Genomic DNA, 15,797 nt, shown 5'->3' on the forward strand with positions numbered 1-15,797 from the left:
TCATTTTGTTATCTATTTTCTCATTACAAATCTCATATTTCATGCTGCTATTTAAATTATTTGGTGCCTATTTTTGTGGAGGTTAGGTAAGGTCGAAGCCTATAAGCATTACTCATAAATACCAATTGAGATTGACATTAGTGGTTAAGGGTCTATTGACTCATTAAATCGGGTTTCAGATTCGAGTTCCGGGTATGGAAAAATTTTAACGGGGAGGTACAAAATCCATTAAGGTAATCATGTAAACTTCCGCGGGAGATCAGTTCACTCGTCGAAGGCGATGGAAATTCCAAATAGTAGAACCAAAAAATACTCTTAACAGAATTACTCTATCGAAATGACACATGCGATCTTTAAGCCGTGACACAATGATAATGACATGCATATATGTGTTGATTTAAATTGGAAACTAAAACATTAATTTATATAATCTATTATACATGTTTAAAAAAATAGAAAAATCTTAATATTCTAATGTGTTTCCTTCTTCATATCAGCTACTTTATTTACATATTTCATAGTAAAAATACTCTGATGACGCATAGCATATGTGACGCCTATATGTATCAATAAAACTCCGACACGTAAGATTGGACAACTAAATATTGTCGTAAGTTGCGATCTTTATCATCACCCTTACTCCAAATATTTTAGTTTCTTATCATTAGTTTTCAAGTAATGCGATTATTTCATGGATGTGGCTAATTTAAAGCCCATGGTTGCCTAAATCACTTGCCTTAAATATGTATTAATTTGAAGGTTGATACCGACTTTGCCGTATTAGTTTCCAAAAATTAACATAGGCATATGAACTTTTAAGTTCGCGATTAATTTAAATCATTGGACTGGTAAGATAATTAACCATTGATAATTGATCATAATACCGAATGCCGAAGGGGCTCTAATTTTGATGTCAATTATCAAAGAAAAATAGTATGGATCACAAGATATGAAGCTAACGTCGGTAGGACCGTAGCCCGTAGGAGAAAGAAATGAAGAAAGTTCTAGAATTCTAGTTACTTTGATAAGATGTGGCAAGATGCACCAACACAAAGTTAAAGGAGAAAGCCCAGGATGTCGGCAAAGTCAGTTCAGCGATACACGGAGTACATGAGAATTACCGACATCAGCTTTGGTAATTTTTGAACTTTTAACTGCTGTAAATAGCAAAAAGAGGTGCAACAGAGTTGTAATTGTAATCGAGTAAAGGAGGAGGACCGAGGACCACTGCAAATTTTGATTCTTGTGACCAAAAGTGTAAAGAGTACTTCTTCCCTCGTATTTTATTAAAGGATATATTTTTCATAAACGGTCCTATTTTATTAAATGGTGGATTTTTCTTTTTAGGCATGTCTTGGTCTCCAATTTAAATTATATTAATATTTCTTTTCTTCTTGTGGTACTAACACTTACGTACATTATCTTTTTACTGCAATATATAATCTACCCACTACCTCATTTTCATCTTATCTCTATTCTATAACACCCACAGTCCCACACCATATCAAAATCAATACCACAAGTCCATAACCACTGCAACGAGTGCTCATACCACAGCTGACAACCCAATTGGCGCAATGAGTGCTCAGACCACTAATTTTCTGCCTCCCGCTTCTATAATTTATAAAATTGCAATCAACCTCAATAAACCCATACTAAAACATAAACAAATATACATGTCAATACAACATCCACCGATTTATTTATATGTACATAAGAAAACCACGGCAATACACTAATACCATTCAAATTGCATCAAATTCAAGCAAAAAAATTAGCTCAAATAAACCTCGTCGTATCCATCAGCGCTTGATCCATCAAGGTTGAGAATAATTGTTATATTAATTGGTTTGAGGCTCGGCGTTTTATACCTCACTTCTTGACTTGTTGGTAAGGAAATGATAACCATTACTAGAGGAGAAATATATAACCTTTTATTATTTTCTTAATATTCCAAAAAGAATGATCTGGCCCTAAATTAGCGTTAACTCAACGTGTCTTTCTAATAGGTATTGAGAGTTTCAAGAGTTTATACATGTTGGTTTATTATTTGAATTACACATATCCATTAGATAATGAACAACAAGCAAGACACATATTTATTGGGTTAAGCAAAGTTACTAGAGGAATGATCATATTATTATGCGAGGTTTGATAAAGTGGAGAAGATTATTATTTTAAGAGCTTGGAGTTATTAATCCTATATCCGGGATGATACATTTAATGTAATTAGTGTGTTGTCCATGTTGGGCCCCGATCACCCATCTTGTCGGGCCATACACCGCCACGACTCCACATTAGTATGATATTGTCCGCTTTGGGCCAAGCCCGCACGGATTTGTTTTTGGGCTCCTTCCCAAAAGGCCTCATACTAATAGGAGAATGTGAACACTTAAATGCTAGGCAATTTTTGCCTCCTCTTTCAATGTGGGACTTGGGTTGATATCCTAACAATCCTCCCCTCAAACCAAGGACCACTAACCCGTGGCCTCCCCTCAAGCGAAATCATCTTGCACCGCCATTCTCACCAATGGGATACGCTGCCTAACCACCACATTTGTTAGGAAGACTTTCGACACATGATCTTCAATCACGAGGGCACACATAAGGGGATTCTCCTCACACCGCAAGTGCAGCCCACCACATTGGATATTGCTTCCGAACCTTGGCCTCTGATACCAGTTGTTGGGCCCCGATCACCCACCTTGTCGGGCCACACACCGCCACGACTCCACATTAGTATGATCGATATTGTCCGCTTTGGGCCAAGCCCGCACGGATTTGTTTTTGGGCTCCTTCCCAAAATGCCTCATACTAATAGGAGAATGTGAACACTTAAATGCTAGGCAATTTTTGCCTCCTCTTTCGATGTGGGACTTGGGTTGATATCCTAACAGTCCAAATTAGTAGTATGTTTTTATAATTGCTCAGTTTTTGTTGGCATGTGTGTATGTTTATTTGGTATGTGTGTTGTGGCAATGTCTTATTTTTTTTATTTTTTTTATTTTATGGTGTGACGTTGCGACGATCCTTTTGGCGTTTGTCCTTTACAATGAACAATCAATGTTTTATGTAGAAAAACGATCACAAGTACAAGATTGCAGACTCTAATAGAAGGAGTTCAGGTGTTTGCGTTTAGTCTTTGTAACAATAAATATCTTTCAGTTGTACATTTTAACTCACCCGGAAATTGAGTTGTACGGAGTAATAGTTTGATTATTGTAAGCATTACCTCTTGACAATATGGTCAAGTGTGGCGGTGATAACCCGATTTAGGTATAAGTTTATGCATTTCAAAGAAAGATTTATATAATATCTCTTATTTTTTATTTATTTTCTAGTTAGAAAATTGAGGTGTTACGAGTAGTCCCAAATTGCCACAACACACTCAATCTTGGTTTATTCTTGAAGAATTTCTTGTTATTTTTACTTTTTTTTATAGCCTTGAAAACGGTATAATTTCAACAATAACGATCTTTGTAGGGTGTTTTTCCGGTAGAAAATGTGGTTGAGAGTGGGAAATTTATCCCTACTTGGTTCAATTTAGATCTCTTGGAAGGTTCATCTTTAAATATTTCTCGATCTGCATATATTTTTCCTAAGTACGGAGTACTACAGAGTCGTGTATAAAGCAGAAAGATGAAACCTAAAAAGTAGAAGCTTCGTACTGCTAAGACAGTACAGTTACGCATGGTATAATGTAATCCACGTTGCTAGGAAATGTTAAAATAGAAAAAGAGCCAACATTGTAAAAGGCGATCGAGAATCAAGTTCCTCTGTTATTTGATTTCATCAACGGATCAGTAATTACGTTAATACGGAATAAAGAAAATCGTCGCAGGCGTCACATGTAAATGACTGGTTATTCTCTATTATTCATTATGATTTATGACGTATTGATAATCAATACTTGCGACAAGTTTGATGGACCTAGATTGTACGTAGTAAAAGTAAAGACAATCTTAACGATGAGTGATTATGGTCATTTATTTTTTCTTCATGTTATTACGATTCTGATTATTGTAATTACTGTTGCAATTAATTTGTTGAAGCAGAACCTTCCTCATAACACATGTGAGTATCTTACAATAACAAAAGATAGATGAGAGAGTTAATCACTTAATAAGGGCTAAGGGGCTAAGAGACTACTCTCCTTATTGTCATATTAGTTGTAAGAGGAACCTCATTTTGACTTGTTAAATGAACTCTCTCTTGATGATGGACGTGACACAGACCCACGACTTGAATCTTAGACCGTTAGTACTCTAGGCCAAATGAAAAGGGCACATGTGAGGGAGAGCGTCGAGAAACGCACTCTGTCCTATGAAACATCACGAGGAAGTATGTTCTCATGTCATATATGTTTTTTGCCAACAAAACGGCAAAATAGGCTAAAAACAAACACTAAAGGATAAAATCAAATTTTTTGAAAAATGGCATCTGTTTTGAAAAATGACATCTGGTTTTGAAAAACGGTATCTGTCTTTTAAAAATGGTTCTTTGAAAAATGACAGTTGTTTTAATGCTTGTCTTATCTCTAATTCGTCGTTTTGTGCGGTGAGATGTATTTGTTAAATACATCTCTGAGATGGGCATCTCCTCCCTCGAAACATCACACATTACAAAATTAAAAAGGGACCTCACATGAGGGCGAGTGTCTAGAAACGCGCTTTGCCCCGTGGATATCACACATGACCGAAGAAATTAAAAGGAGACCTCACATGTGAGTGGGAGTGTTGAAGCAGAGCTATATTGATAAAAATAAATGAGAGAGTTAATAACTTAACAAGATTAAGAGGTTATTCCGCTTATTACCATATAGTTTTAAGGTTGAACCTCCTTAAACTTGTTAAATGAACTCTCTCCGCTTATGACATACGTAACACATACCCGTATTTTAACACAACTCATATATTTGAATACCTAAAAGCGTAAGTCATTGTTATACGTAGACTTACACATAGTATCACATCCACTAGGTTAATTTCAAATACATGGTCGATTTAGTCCTGATATTCATTTCAGTTGGTTTTTTGAGATGCAAATAGTACTGATGTGATTTTAAATTATTCTCAATGCATAGAATAAAAATATTATTGTCTACTCTTATAAACCAATTGTTGTTCATATGAGTTGTCAAATATTAAAGAAAGAGGAGAGATCGAAATACTAAAGTACCAAGTATAAGCTCGAGAAACTACTCTTACTAGCTCTTGTCAATTGATTTTAGCATGGAACCTCCATTGAATCTATAGGTGGATCAAACTTTACGATGACTATTTCATGTAGCTTTTGCAGATTTGATGCATTTTTAAATTGGTTTTCAAAAAAACACTACTGTAATACCCCGAATTTTTAAAACCCGATTAATTATGCGTAATTATTTTTATTTAGTTTAAATTCGTTTTAAATCCTAATTCCGAATTTTATTTTAATTAACGAAGTTTTACTTCGCTTGAATTTTTAATATTGTTACACGATTTATTATTTTTCAGATTCTATGATTTAATTTCAAATTTACGAGCTTAAGCTACTTTTTAAATATTAGATATTTCGTTATTTATTCCGGACTTTTAATAATTTCGAAACGTTCTTATTTTATTCAAAAACTAAATTTATTTTTTTTCGTTAACGATATTTTTATAAATAATTATTTCAAAACTTGGTTAAACATTTCTATTCTAATTAATTTCCTAAAAATAGCCCAATTTTATGAAAATTATCCAACATTGTAGATTTACCAAAATGCCCTTTTGACCCATGAAAACCAAGTCAACCATTCTTTTCTCCTCTCTCTCTCTCTTTGTCGTGTGATTTGGGCAAATGGCAGCCATGGTGCTTGCCATCTAACCTATCTAATGTCTATAGCCTTGCTTATGCACTTCCCTAAATTCCTAGATTTCATTACTCATCACCTTACTTTCCTACATTTGTCATCTTCAACTTTTGCAATTGAGATCATCACTTACGTAGATGAACAAACCCATTGCTATAAATAGCTGTCCAATTAGACTGAAATTTCAACCTCAAACCACCAACAAAACAATAAACACTTCAATTTCAATATCAATTTTGATTTTAGATTTTTTTTGATTTCCAATTTACCTCTTTAATTAATTCAATAACCACCACAACCACCACCGACAAACGCCACCACCACCACCACCGTGACTACCGCACCTCACCACCCGACACCACCACAGCCACCCAGTACCACCACACACTTCCTTCGCCACCCCCACACCCCTCGCCTTTCTCCTCCTCACTCGCATTCCCCTGCTTTCCTCTCTCACCCGCGCCCAGCTCCTCCTCCGCGCTCAGCCACCGCCGCAGCCGTACTTCCATTCTTCTTCCGCGCCGCTGCGCCACGTCGCTGGTCGCAGACCACCGCCCAACCTCCTGCCTTGTTCTCCTTCCTCTCGTGCCCCCTGCTTCCCCTCTCCACTTGCCTCTGCTTTTCCTTGCATTCTAGGAAGCAGGAACCACGTTCCAATTTAGGACGTTGGTTTTAATTCCCTCAAAGCCCAACCCTTTTGTTTGGCCCAATATTCCAAAGTAAGCCCTATTCCTTTATTTAAACACTCATGTTGATATTTCATGAAAAGCAATTGTTATTTATTTTAATCATCTAAATTTAAATGATAATTTCAGATTTATATTTTGGCTAAAAATTTGATTTTAAATAATATTTTTGTTAATTTATGTAATTAAATAATATTCCATCGATTTATGGTGTGTATATATATATATATATATATATATATATTAATTGAAATGTCGTTTAATAATATTATCAATAATTTTATAAAAATTATATTTTTATTAAATTCATTATTTCCAAATTCACTATTAATAAATTTATTATTTATAAAATATTGTAAAGTGTTACCGTTTTAATATTAATTCAATAATTTAACCTTTTGAAAGAATTCGGACTCGGCGCTCAGGACGAACGAACCAAGGAAAAAGGCCTAGCAATCATGGAATTGAGGTAGCGGTTATTGCTAGTACCCGCAATCCCTTCGAAATGTATTTATGAATGATGTTATGAATGATTGATGTTTTATAATGATGTTTTATGATTTGCGGGATTACAAGTATGATTTGATTGAATTGTTTTACGATAATGCAGCTTTATGCAAAGTACTGATTTAATGAATTATTATTCCTGAAAGAAATGATTTTATGAAATAACGAGATTTAATGATTTTATTTTACTATCCTGAATGAATGAGATTTTCCTGATTAATGTCCCATTAAAAGAAATGTAAACATGATAAAGGAAAGTGTAAGAACTGGTCAAGTTCCCCTGATATGGAGCCCAGGCTCCCCCTGATAAGAAGCACTGGCTTCCCCTGATATGGAACCAAGTTTCCCCCTAATAAGAAGCACTGGCTTCCCCTGTTATGGAGCACTGACTCCCCTGTTATGAAGCACTGGCTTCCCCTGTTCGTAGGAGACGTCCTACCATGTTTTCCTGTAAAGTCCTGACGACCAGAATAATACTGTTAAAAGGAAAAAGATTAATGAAATGATATTCCTGAAATAATGTTCCTGAAATGATGTTCCTGAAATGATGTTTCTGAAATGACGTTTCGAAAATTATGTTTTTGAAATGATGATGCTTTTGAAATTATGATTTATTAAATGTTTTACTATATTCTACTCTCCCTGTTTATTAAATGAAATGAATTGAAATGATGTTACGATGCTACACTACAAGAAAGCGCTTGATTACCAACTGCTTTTACCGACCGCCAAAAAATTAGTCAGTAAAAAAAAAATTAGCGACCGTTAAAAAACCAGTCGGTAATTTACCGACCGAAAATTGAGCGGTCGCTAAATTTTAAGTTTACCCACCGCTTTTAAAGCAGTCGGTAATTTATCGACTGCTTTTTCTTGTATTCCGACTAAAGAGCGGTTGGTAAAAATCCGACTATTTCCAAAACTCATTCAAAATTTTAATTACCGCCTATTTAATATCTCCAACCATATAAGCGGTCGGTAATTTTTTAAAGGAAAAAAAAAAAAGAGATTTGAGTACAATTTGTGACCAACTTCATTCAGATCTACACTTCAAAATAAATATATAAAAAAAAGCTTCACACCCAGCGAAGCACCTCGAGGCGACGAACCTGCTGGGCGATTTGGGCTGCCGGCGACGAACCTACCACTACCGGCGACGCCCCTCCCACCTTCCGGCGACGCACCTTCCCAGCCCGCACTACCACACTTCCAAAAACCCGCCACAGCCCGCACTACCGCACTACCGCCACCAACCGACGCTCCTTCCCAGCACAACCGCACTACCGTAAAATCTGAGCAACCGCACTACCGCACAACCGCACAACCGCACTACCGCACAAACTAAATCTGGTGAGTTGTATTTCTGCTTTTTTTTCTCTCTGAAATTAAATATGTTATTTTTTTTATGAATTTATTTTCTTTTTAGATTGTGGTGTGTACTTGTTTTAGGTTGAATTTCTGGAATTTTGTGAAAGAGGTTGCTTTAGTTCTTGATGGTGTTCATTTCATGTGCTCTTAATTGTCTGACATTCTTGAAAATGATGAGCAATAGTCAAAGTAGCCGTTAAGGATGATCGAGAAACGTTTAATTTGGCCCCTTATATAATGATTTGATGTTTTTTCAGTTGATGTTAGCTGTAATGACTGACTTGTAGTATATATTCTACGCAGTAATAAGAATCTAAGAGAAAGTTAGTAAAGAATAATAGGCCAATTGATGAAAATAGTCCTAATAGATTTTAGATTAGGTGTGAAAAATGATATGAAGCCACGTGAATTCGGGAGTATGCATGATTTTTGTGTTAGATTTCAAGAAGATATTTGTGATTCGTTCTCACGTGAATTGCTTCGAATCGATTTTAGAAACCTTGAATATGACACATAAAACATGTAAATGGTTTGAAATGACAAGTTTGGTTCCTTAGCTCAAAGTTGGGCGAGAAAATGACATTTTAGGCAATATATGACCTATAACGACCAAATAGGCCTTAGATGTGAGTAAATACCTTTGAATGTGACTTACCAAGTTCAAAAAAAGCTTATGAAACATGTTTTAAGTTTAAAATCTGCCCCTAGGTGATTTAGTTGAAATATGGGACCGAAAATGCCTTATTTAGCCTATATATGATCTATAACGACCAAATAGGCCTTAGATGTGAGTAAATAACCTTGAATGTGACTTAGCAAGTTCAAACAAAGCTTATGAAACATGTTTTAAGTTTAAAATCTGCCCCTAGGTGATTTAGTTGAAAAATGGGACCGAAAATGCCTTATTTAGCCTATATATGACCTATAACGACCAAATAGGCCTTAGATGTGAGTAAATACCTTTGAATGTGACTTAGCAAGTTCAAACAAAGCTTATGAAACATGTTTTAAGTTTAAAATCTGCCCCTAGGTAATTTAGTTGAAAAATGGGACCGAAAATGCCTTATTTAGCCTATATATGACCTATAACGACCAAATAGGCCTTAGATGTGAGTAAATACCTTTGAATGTGACTTAGCAAGCTCAAACTAACCTTATGAAACATGTTTTAAGTTTAAAATCAGACCCTAGGTGATTTAGTTGAAAAATGGGACCGAAAACGCCTTATTTAGCCTATATATGACCTATATCGACCAAATATGACCTAAATGTGCTTAAATTGCTTAGAATCGGTTTTAGAAACCTTGAATATGACAAATAAAACATGTAAATGGTTTGAAATGACAAGTTTGGTTCCTTAGCTCAAAGTTGGGCGAGAAAATGACATTTTAGGCAATATATGACCTATAACGACCATATAGGCCTTAGATGTGAGTAAATACCTTTGAATGTGACTTAGCAAGTTCAAAAAAAGCTTATGAAACATGTTTTAAGTTTAAAATCTGCCCCTAGGTGATTTAGTTGAAAAATGGGACCGAAAATGCCTTATTTAGCCTATATATGACCTATAACGACCAAATAGGCCTTGGATGTGAGTAAATAACCTTGAATGTGACTTAGCAAGTTCAAACAAAGCTTATGAAACATGTTTTAAGTTTAAAATCTGCCCCTAGGTAATTTAGTTGAAAAATGGGACCGAAAATGCCTTATTTAGCCTATATATGACCTATAACGACCAAATAGGCCTTAGATGTGAGTAAATACCTTTGAATGTGACTTAGCAAGTTCAAACAAAGCTTATGAAACATGTTTTAAGTTTAAAATCTGCCCCTAGGTAATTTAGTTGAAAAATGGGACCGAAAATGCCTTATTTAGCCTATATATGACCTATAACGACCAAATAGGCCTTAGATGTGAGTAAATACCTTTGAATGTGACTTAGCAAGCTCAAACAAAGCTTATGAAACACTTTTTAAGTTTAAAATCAGACCCTAGGTGATTTAGTTGAAAAATGGGACCGAAAACGCCTTATTTAGCCTATATATGACCTATATCGACCAAATATGACCTAAATGTGCTTAAATTGCTTAGAATCTGTTTTAGAAACCTTGAATATGACACATAAAACATGTAAATGGTTTGAAATGACAAGTTTGGTTCCTTAGCTCAAAGTTGGGCGAGAAAATGACATTTTAGGCAATATATGACCTATAACGACCATATAGGCCTTAGATGTGAGTAAATACCTTTGAATGTGACTTAGCAAGTTCAAACTAACCTTATGAAACATGTTTTAAGTTTAAAATCAGCCCGTAGGTGATTAAGTTGAAAAATGGGACCGAAAACGCCTTATTTAGCCTATATGTGACCTATATCGACCAAATATTACCTAAATGTGCTTAAATTGCTTAGAATCGGTTTTAGAAACCTTGAATATGACACATAAAACATGTAAATGGTTTGAAATGACAAGTTTGGTTCCTTAGTTCATAGTTGGGCGAGAAAATGACATTTTAGGCAATATATGACCTATAACGACCAAATAGGCCTTAGATGTGAGTAAATACCTTTGAATGTGACTTAGCAAGTTCAAACTAAACTTATGAAACACATTTTAAGTTTAAAATCTGTCCCTAGGTGATTTAGTTAAAAAATGGGACCGAAAATGCCTTATTTAGCCTATATGTGACCTATAACGACCAAATAGGCCTTAGATGTGAGTAAATACCTTTGAATGTGACTTAGCAAGTTCAAACAAAGCTTATGAAACATGTTTTAAGTTTAAAATCTGCCCCGAGGTGATTTAGTTGAAAAATGGGACCGAAAATGCCTTATTTAGCCTATATATGACCTATATCGACCAAATATGACTTAAATGTGCTTAAATTTCTTAGAATCAGTTTTAGAAACCTTTAATATGCCACATAAAACATGTAAATGGTTTGAAATGACAAGTTTGGTTCCTTAGTTCAAAGTTGGGCGAGAAAATGACATTTTAGGCAATATATGACCTATAACGACCAAATAGGCCTTAGATGTGAGTAAATACCTTTGAATGTGACTTAGCAAGTTCAAACTAAACTTATGAAACACATTTTAAGTTTAAAATCTGCCCCTAGGTGATTTAGTTGAAAAATGGGACCGAAAATTCCTTATTTAGCCTATATATGACCTATAACGACCAAATAGGCCTTAGATTTGAGTAAATACCTTTGAATGTGACTTAGCAAGTTCAAACAAAGCTTATGAAACATGTTTTAAGTTTAAAATCTGCCCCTAGGTGATTTAGTTGAAAAATGGGACCGAAAATGCCTTATTTAGCCTATATATGACCTATATCGACCAAATATGACTTAAATGTGCTTAAATTGCATAGAATCGGTTTTAGAAACCTTGAATATGCCACATAAAACATGTAAATGGTTTGAAATGACAAGTTTGGTTCCTTAGCTCAAAGTTGGGCGAGAAAATGACATTTTAGGCAATATATGACCTATAACGACCAAATAGGCCTTAGATGTGAGTAACTACGTTTGAATGTGACTTAGCAAGTGAAAACAAAGCTTATGAAACATGTTTTAAGTTTAAAATCAGCCCTTAGTTCTTTTTTTTGAAAAATGGGAGCGAAAATGCCTTATTTAGCCTATATATGTTTTAAGTTTAAATGTGCTCAATTTAATATATTTGTTATGCATGGGTGATAATCATTTTAATTCTTGTAGGAAAACTATGAAAAAATTGTTGCTAAATGTGTTGAAAAAGGCATTGCTAAAGATCCCAACCAAATCTACTTTGAGACAGTAGGTGGGAGAAAGAAGGGAAAGATCCCCGGGCTGGGGAGTGGAGACTCTCTATACTTTGCACCATCTAGAAGGGGTGGTAGTTCTTCTAGCTCATACACCCCATCTATTTATTCTCAAATGTCATCTCGATTGGAAGAGACTCAACAACAGTTGACCCAAAAATCCATTGAGCTTGAAACAACAAAAATCAGATGTTAAAGGCTATGGAGGACGATCTACTTTTGAGGCAAAGGGAGAGAGAAGAAAGAGAAGCAGATCGACTAGAGCACCAAAGGGAGATGGAAAGGGAGAGACAAGAGAGAGAAAGGGAGAGACAAGAAAGAGAAGAACATGCCGCCCAGATGAAAAAGGCAATGGAGTCTTACGAGCGGATGTTCAGTCAATGTACTGGTTTTCCTTTCTCGCAGTCGCAGGACCCTCGAGATCCAACCGACGGCGGGACACCTTTGTGTTAGGTAGTTAGTATTCTTGTATTAGTTTGAACTAGTTATAACTTTTCGTATTAACATGTTTGAACAACATTATGTGTATTATGAATCTTTGTTGTATGACTTTGAACAGGTTTAATATTATAACATCGAGCAGGTTTCATACGATTTTACAGAATTTATATAAATTCGTATATATACAGGCATATATAATATTTACAGGTACATATATAATACAGGTATATATGCGATTTTACAAAATTGGCTGCAAATGATATTTGCATAATTACCGACCGCAAAGGCAGTCACAAATTTAGTGACCGCCACTAAAGCAGTAACTAATTTAGTGACCGCCACCAAGGCAGTCACTAATTTAGTGTCCGCCTAGGCAGTCACTAAATTAGTGACCGCCACCAAAGCAGTCACTAAATTAGTGACCGCTATGGCAGTCACTAATTTAGTGACCGCCACCAAGGCAGTCACTAATTTAGTGACCGCCAAAGCAGTCGCTAATTTAGTGACCGTCTAGGCGGTCGCTAAATTAGCGACTGCCTTAGCGGTCACTAAATTAGCGACTGCTTGGCGGTCACTAATTTAGTGACTGTTTATTGCGGTCGCTAATCCTGTCGGTAAATTTTAGCGACCGCCTTCCAGTTGGAGTTTCCTAAATTACCGTCCAGGTGAAAACTGACCGCTTTTTTGCGACCGTTGGCGGTCGCAAAATCTTTTACCAACCGTTTTTCGCGTTTTACCAACCAATTTTAGCGGTTGGTAATTAATCAAATTCTTGTAGTGCTAGGGTAACTCGTTACTGAGTCTTCGGCTCACCGTTTTGTTTTCCGTTTTAGGTACTGCTGGGGACCACGGAAACGAGTAGTGGCGAGGATTTCACTATTACAATGTTCACCTAAGTTAATGTTAAGTTGTAACAAGTTTAAGTAGAGATTCTTGATTAAGTTACGCACTTTTATTAAGGAATTAAAAAGGATTATTATGTTAATTTTGGAGTTTAATAGCTTATGATTGATGGTTGCCTTGTAATTCCCAAGAGGGAGTTACGGCAGGTAATGTCCCGACCGAATTAGGTTAACTCTGCTGCTAATTATGCTTTAATAAGTGATTTAGAGGTCGGGGCGTTACAACTACTCCCTAGTCCCTCCGTTACCGAATGCACATGTACAACACTTGTGTTTGCACCTAATTTTAGAAATGCTTGTGGATATTATATGAAAATGAATAAAATAATGTATAAGTGAGATTACCAGTGATATTTTAATTGTTTGTGTAAGAGAGAAATAATAAAGAATTTAAAGTGGGGTAAAGAAGAGAGAGACAAAAAAGAATTAATGGTCCTATACCAAAATAAAAATAAAAATACAAGTATTTAAAAACAACCTAAAAAAAGTAAGTGTTGTAAATATTCAGAAACGCAGGGAGTGGGAAGAAGTTAAGACTAGACCTGTTCAACGGGCTGGGGGGCCATTAGCAACCCGGATCCATCCCATTTTTAAAAGGGCTGAGCCCTTTACTTTTATAAAAGGGTCGGGCCCGGCCCGTCTAATTTTATTTATTGAAAACATACAACCTCAAATTAAGTTCAGTCCATTACAGCCCGTATAATATTCGGCCCGTCCCGGCCCGACAATATTGTGAGCCCGGCCCGGCCCAGCCCGTTTAATTTTGGCCCGGCCCGGCCCTAACCCGGCCCGCTGAACAGGTCTAGTTACGACCACGTTTGTGGTCAAAACCACAATCTCATTGATGAAGACCATGGTTTCAACTTTCAACTGAGCTTCAGCCTTTACTTGACACTTTTAGGCGGGTTAGGTTATTATCAAGACTGCGATTTGGCCATAATCGCAATTTGTAAACCTAATAATATATTGTGATGTCTTCCACCTAGCCAATACAAGGATCTTTCACTGTGTATAATCAAGGTTATTTATAGGCACATGTTCTCACAAGATCCAACCATATGATACCATGTTATATGCTCATTGTACATATGTCATGTAGTATTCTTCCCATGACACCGGCCACATCATTCACTCACCAAGTGTCAATGAGATTCGAACACCAAACTTCAAGTGTGGATGATAACTCTCATTACCATCTCAAAACCGCTAATTATAGTTTATTTCTTCACATTAATTTATAAATAAATGTTAACATGAAGTCTAAAATAACTAAATTTTTATGACATTTTTTGAAAATAATAATAATAATTAAAGCATTACGGCAACCATGAAGAAACATGATGTCATAAGTCTCATAAGTATCGCCTATAGTATTGCCCTGCATAGTTGCATATATATATCTAATTTGGTGTTTATTAATTTGACGCACTTCGTTCCACGAGAAAACAAATCATACAACTTATAAGATGATTTATTGAAAAATTATTTGGCATGATAAATGACGTATTGTGTCTGTGTAGTTGACAAACTTAATAGATGTTTTTCACTCTATGAAATACAAGTGCTTTGGTCAGATATGAGTTCAAGAAAAATCTAAAATATTAAATATTCAATGTATATAGTAACCGGGGCATCGCACGTGCCATACACTAATTATTACTAATACTTATACCGCGTTCTTTAGTATCGTGTGTGTTAACATTATGATGAAGTTTCTTTTTATAACAAAGAACAAACACCACAGCATTGTAATAATAGCATGCTAAGCACGGCAGTTTGAGGCATTACAATGCACTGCTCGTATGCATTGTCAGCATGCAGTCAGCAACCTTTGTGCACTTTCTGTTACAAGATTGCTGACATCATAATTAGTTAGTTATAACAACCTATAGAAGATTCTAGATTTCTATCTTGTATATATATGCTCATTGCTGTAAAGTTGTTAATTCATTCAATAACAATCATAAAATTCCCAAACTCTATTATGTTGCTTTGCTCTCAACTACTGAAGTAGTTGATCTTCTTTCAGTTTTTATCATGGTATCAGAGCAAGTTTAAAGATCCTTAGCTCAATTCTTGCTGAAAATTCCGCAAAATCGTTTTCCTCAATCAGTTTGTGTGTGTTCGATTTTCTGATAAACTTACAGAATTTCAAAACTCATTTTGTTTTTCGATTGTTTCTTGATCCTCTTCTCTGCTGAATCTAATTTTTGATCTCAAAATCTCATTCAAAATTTGATAATGGCTGCTGGTGA

At 35.6% G+C, this 15,797-nt stretch overlaps 1 long non-coding RNA gene across 1 annotated transcript; it reads left to right on the forward strand.

The window, feature by feature from the left end:
- Nucleotides 1–6,932: 6,932 nt before the first annotated feature.
- On the forward strand, nt 6,933–13,632 carry LOC130461065 (uncharacterized). The gene is made up of 2 exons (XR_008921389.1): nt 6,933–6,991; nt 13,474–13,632. It is a non-coding gene; the product is annotated as an uncharacterized lncRNA (long non-coding RNA).
- The last annotated feature ends 2,165 nt before the right edge of the window (nt 13,633–15,797 follow it).

This window comes from Spinacia oleracea, chromosome 5, assembly GCF_020520425.1.
Source record: "Spinacia oleracea cultivar Varoflay chromosome 5, BTI_SOV_V1, whole genome shotgun sequence".
Taxonomy (NCBI): Eukaryota; Viridiplantae; Streptophyta; class Magnoliopsida; order Caryophyllales; family Amaranthaceae; genus Spinacia; species Spinacia oleracea.